At 39.9% G+C, this 15,547-nt stretch overlaps 1 protein-coding gene across 1 annotated transcript in view; it reads left to right on the top strand.

Moving 5' to 3' along the window:
• The window catches only part of RBFOX3 (RNA binding fox-1 homolog 3), a 601,172-nt gene that overhangs the window by 43,558 nt on the left and 542,067 nt on the right, over positions 1-15,547 (top strand). The gene's annotated exons all lie outside the window — the stretch shown is intronic.

The raw sequence follows: 15,547 nt of genomic DNA, 5'->3' as shown, positions 1-15,547 counted from the left end.
GAGGGAGGGAGGGAGAGTGTCAAGTAAATCAAGACACCATATGATAACAGCATATTTTCCCTAAAAGGGCCAGTTAATTCAAACTTTTAATAAAACAGTAGTACAGTGGTGCCTCGGGTTACGAAATTAATTCGTAACGCGGCCGCTTTCGTAACCCGAAAAGCCTTCGTAAGCCGAATTGCCATAGGTGCTAATGGGGAAAAGCCGCGATTCCGTGCGAAAAAGCCGAAAAAAGCACCAAAAGTTTTTTCGTAACCCGAAAAAACATTCGTAACCCGAAACAATAATTCCCTATGGGATTTTTTCGTATCCCGAAAATTTCGTAACCTGGGTATTTCGTATCCCGAGGTACCACTGTATAGATGCTAATAACTAAGTATTAATAAAACATTTTAAGAAAAGCTAATATCAAAGATAGCTGATCAAAATGAATAAAATGTAGAAACCTGATTCTAAGCTTCTAATATCACAGTCTTGCCCATCTTGAGGGCCGCCATGGAAAAGCCCTGTCTTTGTTCTCTCTAGATCAGTGATGGCAAACCTTTTACAGACCGAATGCCCAAACTCAGTGGCATATGAGTATATGGAATATGGAAATTAGCATCTTAGTAAAGGTACTAAGATCTTTATACTGGCTGCCTATTAGCTTCTGGGCTCAATACAAAGTGTTGGTTATTACCTATAAAGCCCTATATGGTTTGGGTCTGAGTTACTTGAGGGAACGCCTCTCCCCATATAGTCCACCCCGCACTCTCAGAACATCAGGAAAAAATTTATTAGTACACCCTAAGGTGAGACTAGCAGCAACTCACCAGAGAGCATTTTCATCGGCTACACCAATGTACTGGAATAAACTTCCAGAAGAGCTTCATATGACCTCTACATTGGATGCCTTCAAAAAGGCTTTAAAGACCCACCTCTTCTGATTAGCATTTCCTTCGGACTCCTTATAGAGACTGTCCCCCCTGATTCACATGACTAATTGCAATTGATAGATTCCATGTTTGTTTTACTTGATGTTCGTTTTTTATTTATTTTTATTGATGGATATGTTGTGATGTTTGCTTTTTATGATGTGAAATTTTTAAATGATTCTGTGAACCGCTTTGATCGTCTCGGAAGAGCGGTATATAAATAAAGCATATTATTATTATTATTATTATTATTATTATTATTATTATTATTATTTTCAAAGCCCATTGATTACACTGGGTTTGCACTAGCCATGGGCATACCCGCCTTGCCTTTGTGAAAAGTGAGACCGTGGACTCCAAGTCCACAAATGAGAATGGATGACTGTATAGCCAACATAACATGTAAATAATAAAGTCATAATAATGCTGCTGACATAGTAATAGTCTTATTACTATGGTGGCGCAATGGTTAAATGCCTGTACTGCAGGAGCCCTGATGGCACAGTGGTTAAATGCCTGTACTGCAGCCACTCACTCAAAACCACAAGGTTGCGAGTTCAAGACCAGCAAAAGGGCTCAAGCTCGACTCAGGCTTGCATCCTTCCGAAGAGGTCGCTAAAATGAGTACCCAGATTGTTGGGGGCAAATTAGCTTACATACCGCCTAAGCTTAGACACTGCTTAGGCGGTATGAAGCAGTATATAAATGAAGCTTGTTTGTTATCCTCTTAAAGCTATGCAGGTTGGACACCATCACTACATTTTGCAGTAGCAGATTCCACATTGAATATGCTGCATGAAAGAATGCTTCTGCCTATCTGTTCTGACTCCCTGACTTTGTCACCATTCAGTTCCTGTGAAGGCTCTAGCGTGGGGCATGGGGAGGTAGGAATTCTCTGTATCCACTTTCTTCACACAATGCAGAATTTTATATGCTTCTATCATGTCTCCCCTTTTATCTGACTCTTTTTTAAAAAAAAGATGCTGAATCTGATGACTGCAGAGTCAGCAGATTGGCAGTTCGAGACCCAAGCACCACGTGTCAGAGTTGTCAAGGAAAAAAGCAACATGGGATATACAGTCAATGAAATAAAACATGTATGTGAGAGTCAGGGTGACTCAGCAGAAGCAATTAGGATCCACACAGGTGTAAATGGTAATGCAATTAACAAGTCCTAAATGCCAAGGACAGAAATGCAAAGTGGATAATTGAGAACACCTGAGAATTGTTAAGTGATCAAGGCTGAGATGATGAAATCATTAATTATGGGATGAACCAAGAGAACCAATGAGAGTGGTTATACACGCCCACTGGGTGGAAACAGACAACAGTGGGTGGTATCTTGCATTGACTATAATAATGACTATGAATCCCAATGTATTTTGTGGGTAGTAGTAGTGATGGATAGTTTTTGAGCTGTATATAGTAGAATAAAGTAGATCTTTTATATAAGACTACTGAGTTGTCTGGTGTCTTGGGTGAAGATACAAGAACCAGCTGGATCCTGAAGAAGGGTGAAGACTTCTGTGGAAGCAAGAGTGAGAAGGCTTGGAGAGTTTGTCAGGGTCTTCAGCCTATTCTCTGTAACTCTGCTGCTTTTGAGCAAAGCTTTAACCACTGGCCAAAACTGGTCAGCGCGGTGCATAACAAGGTGGTGAGTTCGAGCCAGAGGTGAAGAGCTACAACTCCCATCATCCCTGACAAGAGTGAGCCCATGTCACTAGACCCAGCAGTTCAAAAGCATGTACAAGTTCAAATAGATAAATTGGTACCACTTTGGCAGGAAGGTAACAGTGTTCTGTGCGCCTCAGTGTTTAGTTGTGCTGGCCACATGATCATGGAGTTTTTGACAATTCTGGATCCCTCGACTTAATAATGGAGATGAGCACCAACCCCTGCCATCAGACTTGACAATCAAGTCAAAGATTAATGTCAGATATTTTGACTGCCCAGCCCTAATGAACATAAGGGTTCATAAGTTGTAATTTCTAAAAAAATTTAAAAGGCTGCCTCACACAGGGTGCTCTACAGTATTTGAGTTTGCATGTGACCACTGCAAAGATAACTATGGAAAAATGTGATTTCTGTTTCTCTGCTAGTCTAAGGCCCAAAACAGACCTGCTTAAATGTCTGTCATTGGGGACATGGTGCCCCAATGTCGTTGGGGACATGGTGTTTAGATGACGCATGTCCCCAAACCATGTGGAAACCATGTTAGGGGTTGCCTAAGGAAGCCCAACCTGGCCATAAAAGGAACAGAAAAAACCCACTCTTTTTGTTGGCTAGATTGAAAACCGCGGTAGCGGCCTGGATCAGGGCCAGGTGCATGGGGGCGCCCTGGCCCTGGCACGAATGGCGCTGAAGTGGCCACAGCCCACTTGCTCACCTACTTGAGGTGCAAGATGCCAAAAGGTACTCTTCATCAGCAATGCCATCTGAGCTTGTATAGAGTGCCAAAGTATAGCGGAAACCAAATTTATAAAAATCCACATTCCTAACTGATTGCACACTCCCTTCCAGATTAATTGACTTTCATGTGCTCCCATATCTCTGTCATGCCTGGTTTTACTTTCAATGTGTTCATTTATTTCTCTCTCAAATTGGCTTCCACAGATACTTGTTCAAGAGTTCCATATAGTTTCTGAGGCACCTGCATAGAAAAGAGAGGGAGAGCTAACTAGATTACAACCCAAATGACTAAGTGATTCTCATAGCGGTTTTACTTAAAAAGAATAAGCACAAAATGAAACCTTGAGGCAGTCTATACATTTGGGCCCATGGAGAGGAACAAAAGAGCATGTATCCAAAGAATAAAGTAGTGAACTTCAAACTTCCAAGCAGCTTGTCTACATCCACATGCACACAGTTTGTGAAAGCTGCTAAGTATCCATAACAGCATGCCAAAACAGTGTTCTAGCTCCATTCATTGCTGCCTCTTTCAAAGCCATGGTATTCAAGTCAATGTGGATACAATGCGGATTTTATCTGCAAAATGTAACACAAATTGGTCACAGTAGGCCTTTAAAAATTCTACGCTCTGATCTCCTGGGTTTCTTTGAAGAAGGCCATTAATCACAAAACAACTTTCCTGACCAACTTGTGTATTCACAGTGGTGATGAAGAAGTAAGATTTCTTTCCTGCCATCACTCAACCTCAATGTTAAGTCCAAAGATGGTTTGTCGCTGGTGTTCAGTTGTGCTTCAAACTAGGTTTTCTGCCATCAGCTTTGCTGTCAATCTAACTATGTCACCGCTGTCAGATGCATGGAATACCTAGGAGCTGATACGACTCTATGGTTCAGGATGTTTGGAGAGAATTGTATTTGTAGTCTGAATTACCTCTGGATGAGGACCAAGCATTCATCAAGATTGCAGAAAACTGCTCCAAAAACTTCAGAAAACCTACTGGATTCATTCACATTCAGGGCAAACCAACAATTTTGATCTTAGTTTTCTGTGGAAGTTACATGTATTTATTTTAAAATATTACAAAGACTAAGTTTATAACATAGTGAATAGCTGAGCATTTAAAACATATTTTTAGTTGCAATATAAATTTTAACATTAACACAGTTGACATTAACATAAAATTACTAGCAGCTATACTTCACTAAAAACACAAGAGTAGTAAAAATATTTAAAATACTCACAAAAATAGAAACATTTAAAATAGCCAATTAAAATCATCTTATAAATGCTTTCCTAAAAAGGGAACATCTTTACTAGCTTCTGTAAGGTCATCAAGAAGGAAATAGGATTTCAGAAAGTGGTTATGGTGTGAGTCAACTTGAGAAGATTGGGTGGTATATAAACATCATCCAAATTAAATGTTATTATAAAGTTTAAAAAAGAAATAAAATGAGCTTCCTTGGAAGGTATTTCCAGAGCCTCAGTGCAGCCATCAAAAAGACCCCCTCCCTATTCCTACTGGGTGTATCTCTGGACTTGTTGAAGCAATGAAGGGGGTTTCTGAAAGACCTAGTAGCTGGGCAAAATTTTAAGGGATAATAATCCTCATATCCTGATTGGTTTGATATTAAAAGGTCATTGTGAACACTTTTGAGTTGAAAGTGGAATGAGATGGAAAAGAGAGATAAAGTTTGATATCATCCACATATTGGTGTCACTGAACACCCCAAATTACCTTCTCCCAAAAAGATGTGGATTCATGTAGATATATATACTATGGGGAACATGTTAGATCCATATACTGATATCTGAGCCCCCCAAAACCACTTTCTGAAATCAACTCTTGAGGAAGGACTAAAGCCACCCAAATCCTGTGTTCACTATTTCATCCCTGCAAGATGCTCCACGTGGATGCATGGATGATAGTACTGTATTGAAAATGAATACTGTAAAACTAGAATGTGTGCTCTTTTCAGGTAATCTATCAAAGCAACCAAAGCTGCCTCAGTCCCCATGCTGGGCAGATAAAATCAGTCTGAAATTGATATAGTTAGTCAGTTTCACCCAGAAGAAACTGAAGCTGCGAAAACCAAATCTTATAAGGAGTGACTTATGGAACTCAGTATGTTATGATAGCCATGTTTAAATATTTGAAGAGATGTCATATCAAGGATGAAGCAAGCTTGTTTTCTGCTGCATCAAAGACTAGGAAGCAATGGATTCAAACTATAAGAAAAATAGATTCCACCTCAACATTAGGAAGAACTTACTGACAGTAAGAGTTGTTCAACAGTGGAGTACACTGCCTCAAAGTTTAATGGAGTCTCCATTGGTGATTTTTAAGCAGAAGCTGAATGGCCATCCATGTGTTGGGAGAGCATTGATTGTGTATTTCTGCATGGCAGGGGAGCAAATTGGATGGCCCTTGTGGTCTCTTCCAACTCTGTGATTCTATGAATCTAAGGTATGTTTGAGCAATTTGCTGGCTCAGCTTTTTCCCATTATGGTATGTTGAAGGGAAGGCTTTTTAAATAATGGTCTTAATTCAACCTCTCTCAAACATGCAGGGGCCATATCATGCAGACAGTCAGTTCATATCCGTTAGCTCTTATTAACAAATCCAACTTAGTTGTTCAAGCAGGTGCCCAGGTTGCTCTAACTTTGGCATCCAACTTAGTGTGATTGAGAACAAGCTGGTCTGCAGAATGCCTCACAAATTGGTTACTAAGCAGCCCCCCTTGTACCAAGCAGTTCTTCCTGCTCCACCTTCTGAGTCAAGAGATCTCTGCTGGGAAAGTTTGACTGGCTAGTTTTGAGCAGATGAAAAAGGAAGATTTCTTGAGTGTCATTTCTTTGCTGCCATGTGGATGATGGTAGGGTCTAAAATGAGCTCTAGACTATTTTAGATCACATTTGTTATTATGAGTCTTCCACCTCCATCACTTTAACTATTTTATCTCAGCTCCTACCTCCTCCCTTTGCTCCATTTCTAAGAAGATATTCAAAGTCAATAATATTAACTGCTTGGGATATTTCCCAGAGGTCAACCACACCTTCAACAGGATTGCTAGCTTGTTTGGCAGAAAATCCCCCGGAGACCTCAGAAAACCATTTGGATCTATCAGTCTTCTGCAACATATTATCCAGATTACTATTACAATGATCCGGGGTGCCTCAGAGCCTAAAAGTGACCATGACAATGGGCTGGAATTTGCCTGAGGACCATCTTATTGTTGCTATAGTGGCCATGAATTCCTGAACCAACAAGGAATTACCAGTCTGGAGACTAAATTTCCCCTAAACAACCAGCCTCAGGTATACTCAACATCATTCCCAGTGCTACCTCAAACAGTTCATAGAGGGATACTGCAAAGCAGTCAATAATGCTGTCCCAAGAACTCAGCTTCTGAAACACACTCAACTCCTGGTGGAGGCTTTCTGAAACAGCTATCAGGGCAAATAAATCTCAAAGAGCAATGCTACCCCAGCTATTCATTCTGCACGTTGAATCTATTGCTGCATGTAGTAACCTGGTGAATATAACAGAAACAGTCAACTTGCCTACATGTTCTGACCAGATCTCCATGATGTGATCATTTTTAATTTTTTAAAAAAAGAATATGTAAGGAAAATACAAACAAAATGAATGTACACTACATAGAATAACATTAACACACCAAGAGAATACATACTCATAACTAACCTTACTCCCCCTCCCCTTCCTCCCCATCCCAACACACACACAAATAAGTATTATAAAAGAAAATTACTTCCCATCATCCAGATCCAAGAATATAAAGCTGTATTTTAATGAATTTTGCTATACTATTTATTAAAAGAAGAAAAAAAACCTCTAAGCATCACATCCTACAAGCATAATCTGCCCCCTTTTTTGTGTAAGCTAAAAGTAATTCTCCATCTTTAAAAAACAACAACTATTCAGTGGTTTCTCTTTAATCAAAGTAGACAACTTGTTGATGTATGCCATTTCAGGGGAGATACAGATGAGCGGCTCCATGATGCCCATTTTTGCCCCTTGTTGGCGCTGTGTGGCACTGACGCACGCCCTAAAAAGAAGCCAACTAGAGCGGCTTCTTTTTAGGAGCACCATAATGGCGCTCACACGCATTGACACCGCTGCTTCCGGTGAGTGCTGTTTGGGCACGTGAATGCCTGTGCATCATCATCACATGCCCCATTCCTCCCGTGGCCCCATCTTAGTGATGGTTGAGGATCAACATATGGATATCAGGGTTTTTAGTTTTTAATTGTTGTTTTATGCATTGATATTGTGTTTTAATATGTTATACTGTTTAATACTATCTTAAGGGGGGGGAGGGATAAAGTGTTTTTAATTGTATCTTTTATATATGTACTGTTGTCTGAACCGCCCGGATTGGTTTGCCAGAGGGTGGTTGTATACATATAATATTTTATGATTATTATTATTTATTATTATTATTATTATGTATATTATTATAGATGGGCATGGGCGCCGCTGTTAGGACTGGGTGTGTATTGATGCCCAGCCCTATGGATCCCTTAAATCGGCTCCAGCACAGTGCTTTTGCCCATCTATATTGGGCCTCAGTGACTTTTATAATCCACTCTTCTATTGCTAATCAATCACTTTCCCAATTTTGAGCATATATGCATCTTGTTGCAATAATCATATAGTGAATCACCTTAAAATTAATTCCCTTACATTCCATGTTTGATATACTGTGCCTAATAGAACTAATCCAGATATCAACTGTGTTTCAGTTGTAAACATATTTTTCATCATTTTCTGTATCTGATGATATGATAAGTTAGCATGTACAATTAGGCGGTATGTTCCTACTGATTGACTTAGCAGGAAGCAACAAGAGTTTCAAACTCGTGAGTACTGCAACATTGTTTACAGGATATTGCCAGTATTGAAGAGTGATCAATATACAGCCAGACTGTCTTCCTCAGTGATAGTTCAAATGTCCCTGTCACCATCATCTTTGTCTCTCTACTTGTATTCCATAGATGGCTAACTCTTGATACCGAAAACACATGCTCGTCAACTCTGTTCAGCACTCTCTCTCTTTCAAACAGCTTTTTCAGCCATTCCAATGCCAGTATTCTTCCGATACGCTGGTCCTGCTTCCATCTAGATCTACTGGTTTGGGATTAACAACATATGACTTGAGATGGCATGTCAAAGCAACTATGATATTGAAATCCACTTTCCCCAAATGTGGTCCCAGCATGGATCTTGAAATCATCACAAACCTCAGTGTTCTAAACACCACAGTCAAAACTCCCTCCACCAGCTCAGGCAAGGAGACAATGTGAAACAGGAACCTATCCTGTTTGAAGAGTTGTATTTTTTGTTTGTTCTTGAAAGAAGGGGAAAGTGACTAAAGCCATTTTCTTTCTGCTGTGAGAAAGCAGGACTTATTCTACTTAAAATTTATGCTGATTGACTTAGTAAGTCCCCAGCTAGCCACTGCCCCATACTAACTCTGCAAGTAAGAAACCTGCAAAATTTTAGAAGGGCATGTGCAGGAATTATAGGGCATCAGTGTGGTATTGTGATCTGAATGTTGGATTAGGACTCTGGGAAGGGTTCAAATCCCTCCTCAGCCATGGAAATCCACTGGGGAACTGTGGGCAAGTCACTGTGTCAGTCTCAGAGGAAGGTAATGGAAAACTTCCTCTCAATAAATTTTGTCAAGAAAACCCCATGATAGATTTACCTTAAAATCCCTATAAGTCAGACATGACTTGAAGGTACACAACAGCAATAAATATATGAAAAAAGGTCAAGATTTTTTTTTTAAATCCCTATTCAATTGGTACTAAAGTCACAGAAAGTAAAACAAGACAGGGGTGAATGACAGATGTAAAGAACAAGGGGGCAGATTCAGAAGATCCAATATTTTTAAAGCAAACATCCACTAAGCACCCAGTTCCCAGGTCTCACAAGCTCCACTCTTCTTACATTCCTGCTTCTGAGAGAGTGAACTAGCAAAGAGCACAGAATGGGAAACATCCATTCAGCATCCCTGCCCCTGAAACACTAGGCCTGAAGGGCCCTGATAAATCCATTCACTGAAATTAGAAAATTAAAATAGTTGATCACAAAACTACAGGCATCCCCTCCATTCCTATCTGAGTGTTTTTATTATATGGGCAAAATGAGGATAAATGACTCAATTTTTGTAGACTGCCCAGCTCGATTGTGGATGTCATTATTTGCTCTAGACAAAGGTTTAAGCAATGAGTGAGAACAGTTTGAATGGAGCAGATTCAGGACCACAGCCAATACCAGGTACCAGCCAGGTGGTTGAGATTCTTAACCATAGACAGCAGTCCTGTAGTTAGGGGAAAAACAAGTCACACCAACATTGGCCTGGAAAAAATGGCAAAAGGTTTTTGACAGGCTAAGAGTCTTTCTGGATTTCTATTTCCCCACCTGCTTTATTTGATTGGCAGAGGGCTGTTCTGTAGTCACTGCCTTCTGATAGAGTTGCAGGAGTGATGAATGGGTTGAGGAATGCTTCTCAGGGTATCTCTGATCAATGGAAGAGTCTGAGGTCTCCTGCATCTAGTAGTTGCATGAACAGATCAAAGGTAGAGGGTTGCAGTTTAGACAAACCAAGGACTAGTTCTGATGTCTTCTCAGTCACTCAGGCCTCAGTCTCTGAGGGGGTCCTGCCCACAGTGTGTCTAATTTTAGGATTGCTGTCCATTCCCCCTCTCCCAGTAGATATCTGAACATACTGAATATAGGGTTTTAGAAATTATTCTTTTATGCTTGCCTTCTGTTTTACCCTTGTAATAAATTTAAGTGATTTACTGTTTTATTTGTGTAAGCCACCTTGAGAATTTTAGATGCAAAGATGAGATAAAAATATTTTTAACAAGTAAACAAAGCCGAGGAAGTCAAGTTACATAAAAACTGTATGATGAAGCAATGAAATACAATTTGGAGCAGGTGGCTTAAAAGCTACTAAGACTACAGAAACAAGCTTGTATGGCTTCTCTCTTTCCCTTGCATAAAACAAGGGAAAGATGCTGCGGTCTTTCAGAATGTCAACCTTTGTCCTTCTTGCTGACTTCACTCATTCCTTTTGTTTCTGCTTCTCCACCTCTCCAACAACAAGTGCTTCATTTTCTAGAAGCTGTCATATTACATAAATCTCTCAGTGAGGTACATCCATTCTCACTGCCAAAATCTCCATATCAAACACTTATAACATGCCTCTGAACTGACAGCCCTGACTACAAAAGCTCTGTGGCTTTACAAAAGGAGTGCTGTGTCTACAGGAGGCATATAAATACACATATTGGGAGTGACACTTGTGTGTGTGCGTGTGCATGCGTGTGTGCCTACATGTATACACATAGTCTTCCTCCAGCTATCCTGCATGTTTGCCATCTAAGCCAGTAGAGAGAAAGCTCCATCCCATGCCTCCGATGTAGATACATTGTTTTAGCCAAAACAAAAATGAAAAGTATGGCAGCTGAAAAGGCAAAGTACTGAGAGATGAATGTGTACTGGCTGACTGGCTTAAAGAAAGGACAAATGTTACTTGGATAGTAAAAGATCCAGGAGCTTCAGAGTTAAGCTTCTGAAATATAATAATGTAGATGCTAGAATTTCAGCTTAGAAATCAGTTCAGCTTCTCCAAGTGAACTTTACCCATTTTGACATGCTCACTCTAGTGCAAATGAGCTCCTACTTGCATTCACCTGGGCATGAGGACAAATGCCAAACTGCTCTGAAATGGAAGGAAGCGCCTCTCAGCCTTGCTTTCAGCTTGCCCACAGTCGTCTTGCCTACAAAGGATGTTCAGGTGTAAAAGAGGACAAGATTCCTGTACTTTGATTGCATAGAAGAAGAGAGTGTCCCTTATGTGCCTTGTCCTCTTTTGTATCTGAGCACCTGATATTGGGTATTTGGGAAGCCCTGCCATAGCAATGGCCCATCAGTCAGGTTTGTCTGCCATTCTTGTGAACTCTCTCCCAAATGATGGTGAATCAGATTGAGGAAGAAGAGGCCTTGAATCTGTGGTAGCCAAGAAACTGCAAGAAACAGGAAATATGTGGGAGCTTCTAGGGTTCTCCCCTGCCCCATTTCCTAACTGGATAGTATTAAAAATGAGTCTTTAGATACCCTATTATAATTCCTTCCAAATGCCATTTTAGATTAGACTCTTATGCACACCGCTTTAAGCTGCATGGATACAGCCATGTGCTAGTCTGTCAAAGATGATTACTAGTGGGTTGTGGAGGGTACGGTGAGGTTAGAAGGGAGCTACCCTGCATTCAAAAAGTTTTGAGAAATGAAGTGTTGTACTAAGCAGATAAATTGTGTGTCAGTACAGATCTAGGGTAACTGTAGGCCTCCCTATTAGTCTCCTTAAACAAAAAAGCACTATAGCAACTGGTATGTATATCACAGTTTTTCTTGCATTTGTGCATTAAGAGAAATAGTTTTGAAAAAAAAAACCTAAAAATGCACAGTAAGAATTGTAATTTTATCTGCTTCTGAGACTAAATACTGATTTGGACTGAAGATGAAATGTGCCTATGGATATGTGATACTCTTGAAAAAGATACAACTTTTAGCTCTGTTTGCACACAGTGCCTGTACACTGCTGCTTCTGTGCTCACAGTCCCTAGTGCTTTGCAGTCATTTTATTTGACTCAAGTAATATACTGAAGTTCATTTAACTTTACACACGTTGGAGAATAATAGCATTCTGTAGCTGAGATCCTGTGTTTCACAGCATCACTTAATAGTTCTTCATGCAGACCTACTTTACCTCTCTCCTTTCATCCCCACTGGAGCGTGGCTTTGGTGTGACTTCTGGACTCTTAGGACGCATGCATCATTGAAACACCATACCTCCACTGTGACTCGAAGCAGCTTTATTTTGGCTGTCTGTAACAGGCCTTGGAGTTCCAGAATGTCTATTTGACTACAAAATAACCTCAGTGCCCCCCCCCCCATCTAAACTTGCCATACAAATGTTTTGGAAGTGAAATTGGATGATAAATATAACATACATTATACACTGAAAAATACATGAGTTTCCCTTGCAAAATAGGATCTACTAACAAAAGCAGCTCTTTCTTTTCAACAGGAAAATTTGGAGATGTTAGAGCCAATGTGGTGTAGTGGTTTGAGCACTGGGCTATGACTCTGGAGATCAGGATTTTAATCCCCACTGGGGCATAAGTCACACACTATCAGCCTCAGAGGAAGGCAAAGGCACCCTGCCCCCAAATAAATCTTGTCAAGAAAACTCTGTGATAAGGTCACTTCAGGGTCTCCATAAGTCAGAAACAACTTGAAGACACACAACAACACAATAACAACAAGAGGCCTTGAGAGTCCTTGTTAGTTGTAAAGTGTTAGAAGTAAATTGGAAGGAAAAATAGTAGAAAATACACCTTTGGGGGGGGGGGTTGTGGCTGTTTCTGTCTTACAGTGAAAGTAAAGAGAGGGCAGCTTTATTGAAAATTGAAAGGAAAAAAAGAAAACATTAGGCTGGTGGTTAATAAAGAAATCATCTTTGCAAAACATTTATTTTTTAAAAAATAGATGAACATGTATATCAGATCTGGATATATTTGGTGGGTACAAGGGCTGATCTACTCCTATGAGCCAGGTGTTGCTTACTCTGATGTTGATCTCTAGCTACTGAAGACACTTTGCTCAGGCTCCAAATGGGAAATTGCTTTGGAATCAGTTGCAGCTAAAACTGCAGTTTAACCACAAAAGGGCTTCTCGCAGCAGGGATGCAAGTCTTGTTCAAGTCTCAGGTTGGTAAGAATCTCATTTCAGATTGTTTCTTATTAAAATATCTACACCTCAAGCTGAGGACAACATGAAATAGAAGTCATCTGAAGCATCGTTTAAAAGTTTAAAATAATAAAACAAAGGTGTCCTTAAAGAACACTGAATGATTTGAAATTCCACCTAAACATTAGGAGGAACTTCCTGATAGTAAGAGCTGTTTGACGGTGGAGTCGCCTTCTTTGCAGGTCTAAACAGAGGCTGGATGGCCTTCTGTTGGGGGTGCTTTGATTGTGTATTCCTGAACATCAGGGTGGTTAGACTTGATGACCCTTGAAGTCTCTTCCATCTCTATGGATCTATGATTCTATGAAAATAAGTTATTATTATTTTCCAATCTTTGGCAGTTTCTTCATATTCATGATTGAAAGAACTTGAGATTGTTTTTTAAAAATATAAATATGGGAGAAACAAAACAAATAAATGGTCCACTTAAGTACATATTGGTTTGAATCCCTATATGCTCCACCATGTTAGTGTTGAATTAAGGCTGGTTCCCTGCCCACCAAGGAACTGCCCAAGGGTCATGACTTTTATGGTAGGCGGTATAACATAGTATAAATATGTAATTGGTCCAGTGCAAATAAATTTGGTTCAGTTCATTTTTGAGGAATTTTTCAACATTTCTCATTTGGAATGAAAATTAATTTTAAAAAGTTTAATGTGGAGATGGGAGGAAGTGAATCTAGTGTTTCTATATCCCTAATTTCACTATAGGATTGTCTGCTTAATGAACAACATTTGATGGCTTAACCTGGGCTCTGCTGGGAGCTGTCCATGGTACTCCCTTGCTTTCCTTTCCTTTACATTTTTTGTTGGAGGGAGAACATAAAGCATTTCAGTTACTCCTGCGTAACCTAATGAACAGCAATTAAAAATAAAAAACATTGTGGATTTTTTTGGTGATTTTTGGAAATAAAAATAGGAGAGTGTGCATATGCATATTCAAAACATGAATATGTGTGTGTGTGCATATGCAGACACAAATGCTTTTGCAAGCATCCACTTTGTGTAATAATTTAGATTATTTTGTAGTTCAAAAATGAAGTTAACTAATCCTGAATTATGACTTTGTTACATAAATAAAAATCAGAAAGTGTGTGTGTGTGTGTGTTTCTGTGTGTATGTTAATTAACGCTGATGATACCAGGAAAGGTAAGCAAGAAAATGTGGTTTGATAAGGTCCAAATTTACAGAATGTTCATATGCACTGACAGTTGCAAATGGGATGCAAATTATTTATTCAAAGCTGGATGTAAAAAATTCCTTGAAATTCCTTCAGAAAAAGCTTGGCCCACACATGGGAAACAGGACTTGAACTGGCTGGAACCTAGAATATATAGAAGGTAAATAGCAATAAGTCAGAAAAGGGATCTTTCAGTGTCCATAAGTTATTGGGTCCCTTCTCTCTCTCTCTCTCCTTCTTCTTTCTTTTGCTGTGCGTGCGTGTGCAAAAAGAACTGACTCGGTGTCACCATGATGTCAGGTTGAACATGCCCACTTGTTTCTGAAATGTTCTACATGTCCTTGAGCTGAGTTTCTACCAAGTATTGACCTTACCTGACCCCGCTTGGCTCACGGTAGCTTGAGGGGAGCACTAGCTGTACAGTGAGAAAGAGGTCAGCAGAGATAATTAGAGGCCTATGTGTGGGAGAGTTTAACAAGACTTATGACTACTGTGTTTGGGAAGAAGGCTATTGGGGAAAAGTGCTAGTAGCTGACAAAGCCACCCCCCACCTGAGCCAGTGGTAAGGCTGTGTGCATGTGGATGAGGATGTCAAGAAGCAAGTTTTGAAACAGTATTTTGGAGGATCACAAAACAAATGTTCAGTAGGGAGGGCTTAAAAAGAGCATGGCTGTGCTCGCGCAATGCAGTCCAAGAGCTATCAGATAACAATGCTGGACGTTTCTGTTTTCATTTTGAGAGATCAAGAACTGTAGAGGTTTGGATGGGTAAGAGAAAAAAATCTTGATTGGTCTCCCTCGTGATCACTGAAGGAGTATTGGAGAGGATATATGAGTTTGTATGATGTGCATATTCATCCCACTTTAGCCTCTAAACAACTTTTGCAGGCTTTATTTTTCTTTTCTTTTCTTTTTCTTTTTAAACCTATACAATCTGGAAAATGCATCACAGGCAAAGAGAAAATACTGTGTTCACCACTGGAAGCCAAATCTTTATTAAACCACTTCCAACTTTTGCAAAAATAAATTTTCTCCAGCCAGGTTGCATGCATATTCCCCCCTCCCCACGCACCCAATAAATGCCATGCACCATCATGTTTCATGCAGCAACAGACTGCTTCTTGTGTGTCAAACCTACATGCTCCCTTCTGTGTCTTACAGCAGGGAGTAACTGGGACATTATAGGAGAATGCGCTTC

This window comes from Sceloporus undulatus, chromosome 2, assembly GCF_019175285.1.
Source record: "Sceloporus undulatus isolate JIND9_A2432 ecotype Alabama chromosome 2, SceUnd_v1.1, whole genome shotgun sequence".
Classification (NCBI taxonomy): domain Eukaryota; kingdom Metazoa; phylum Chordata; class Lepidosauria; order Squamata; family Phrynosomatidae; genus Sceloporus; species Sceloporus undulatus.
The sequence above is the reverse complement of the archived record's forward strand: the minus strand, read 5'-3'. Positions and strand labels throughout refer to the sequence as shown.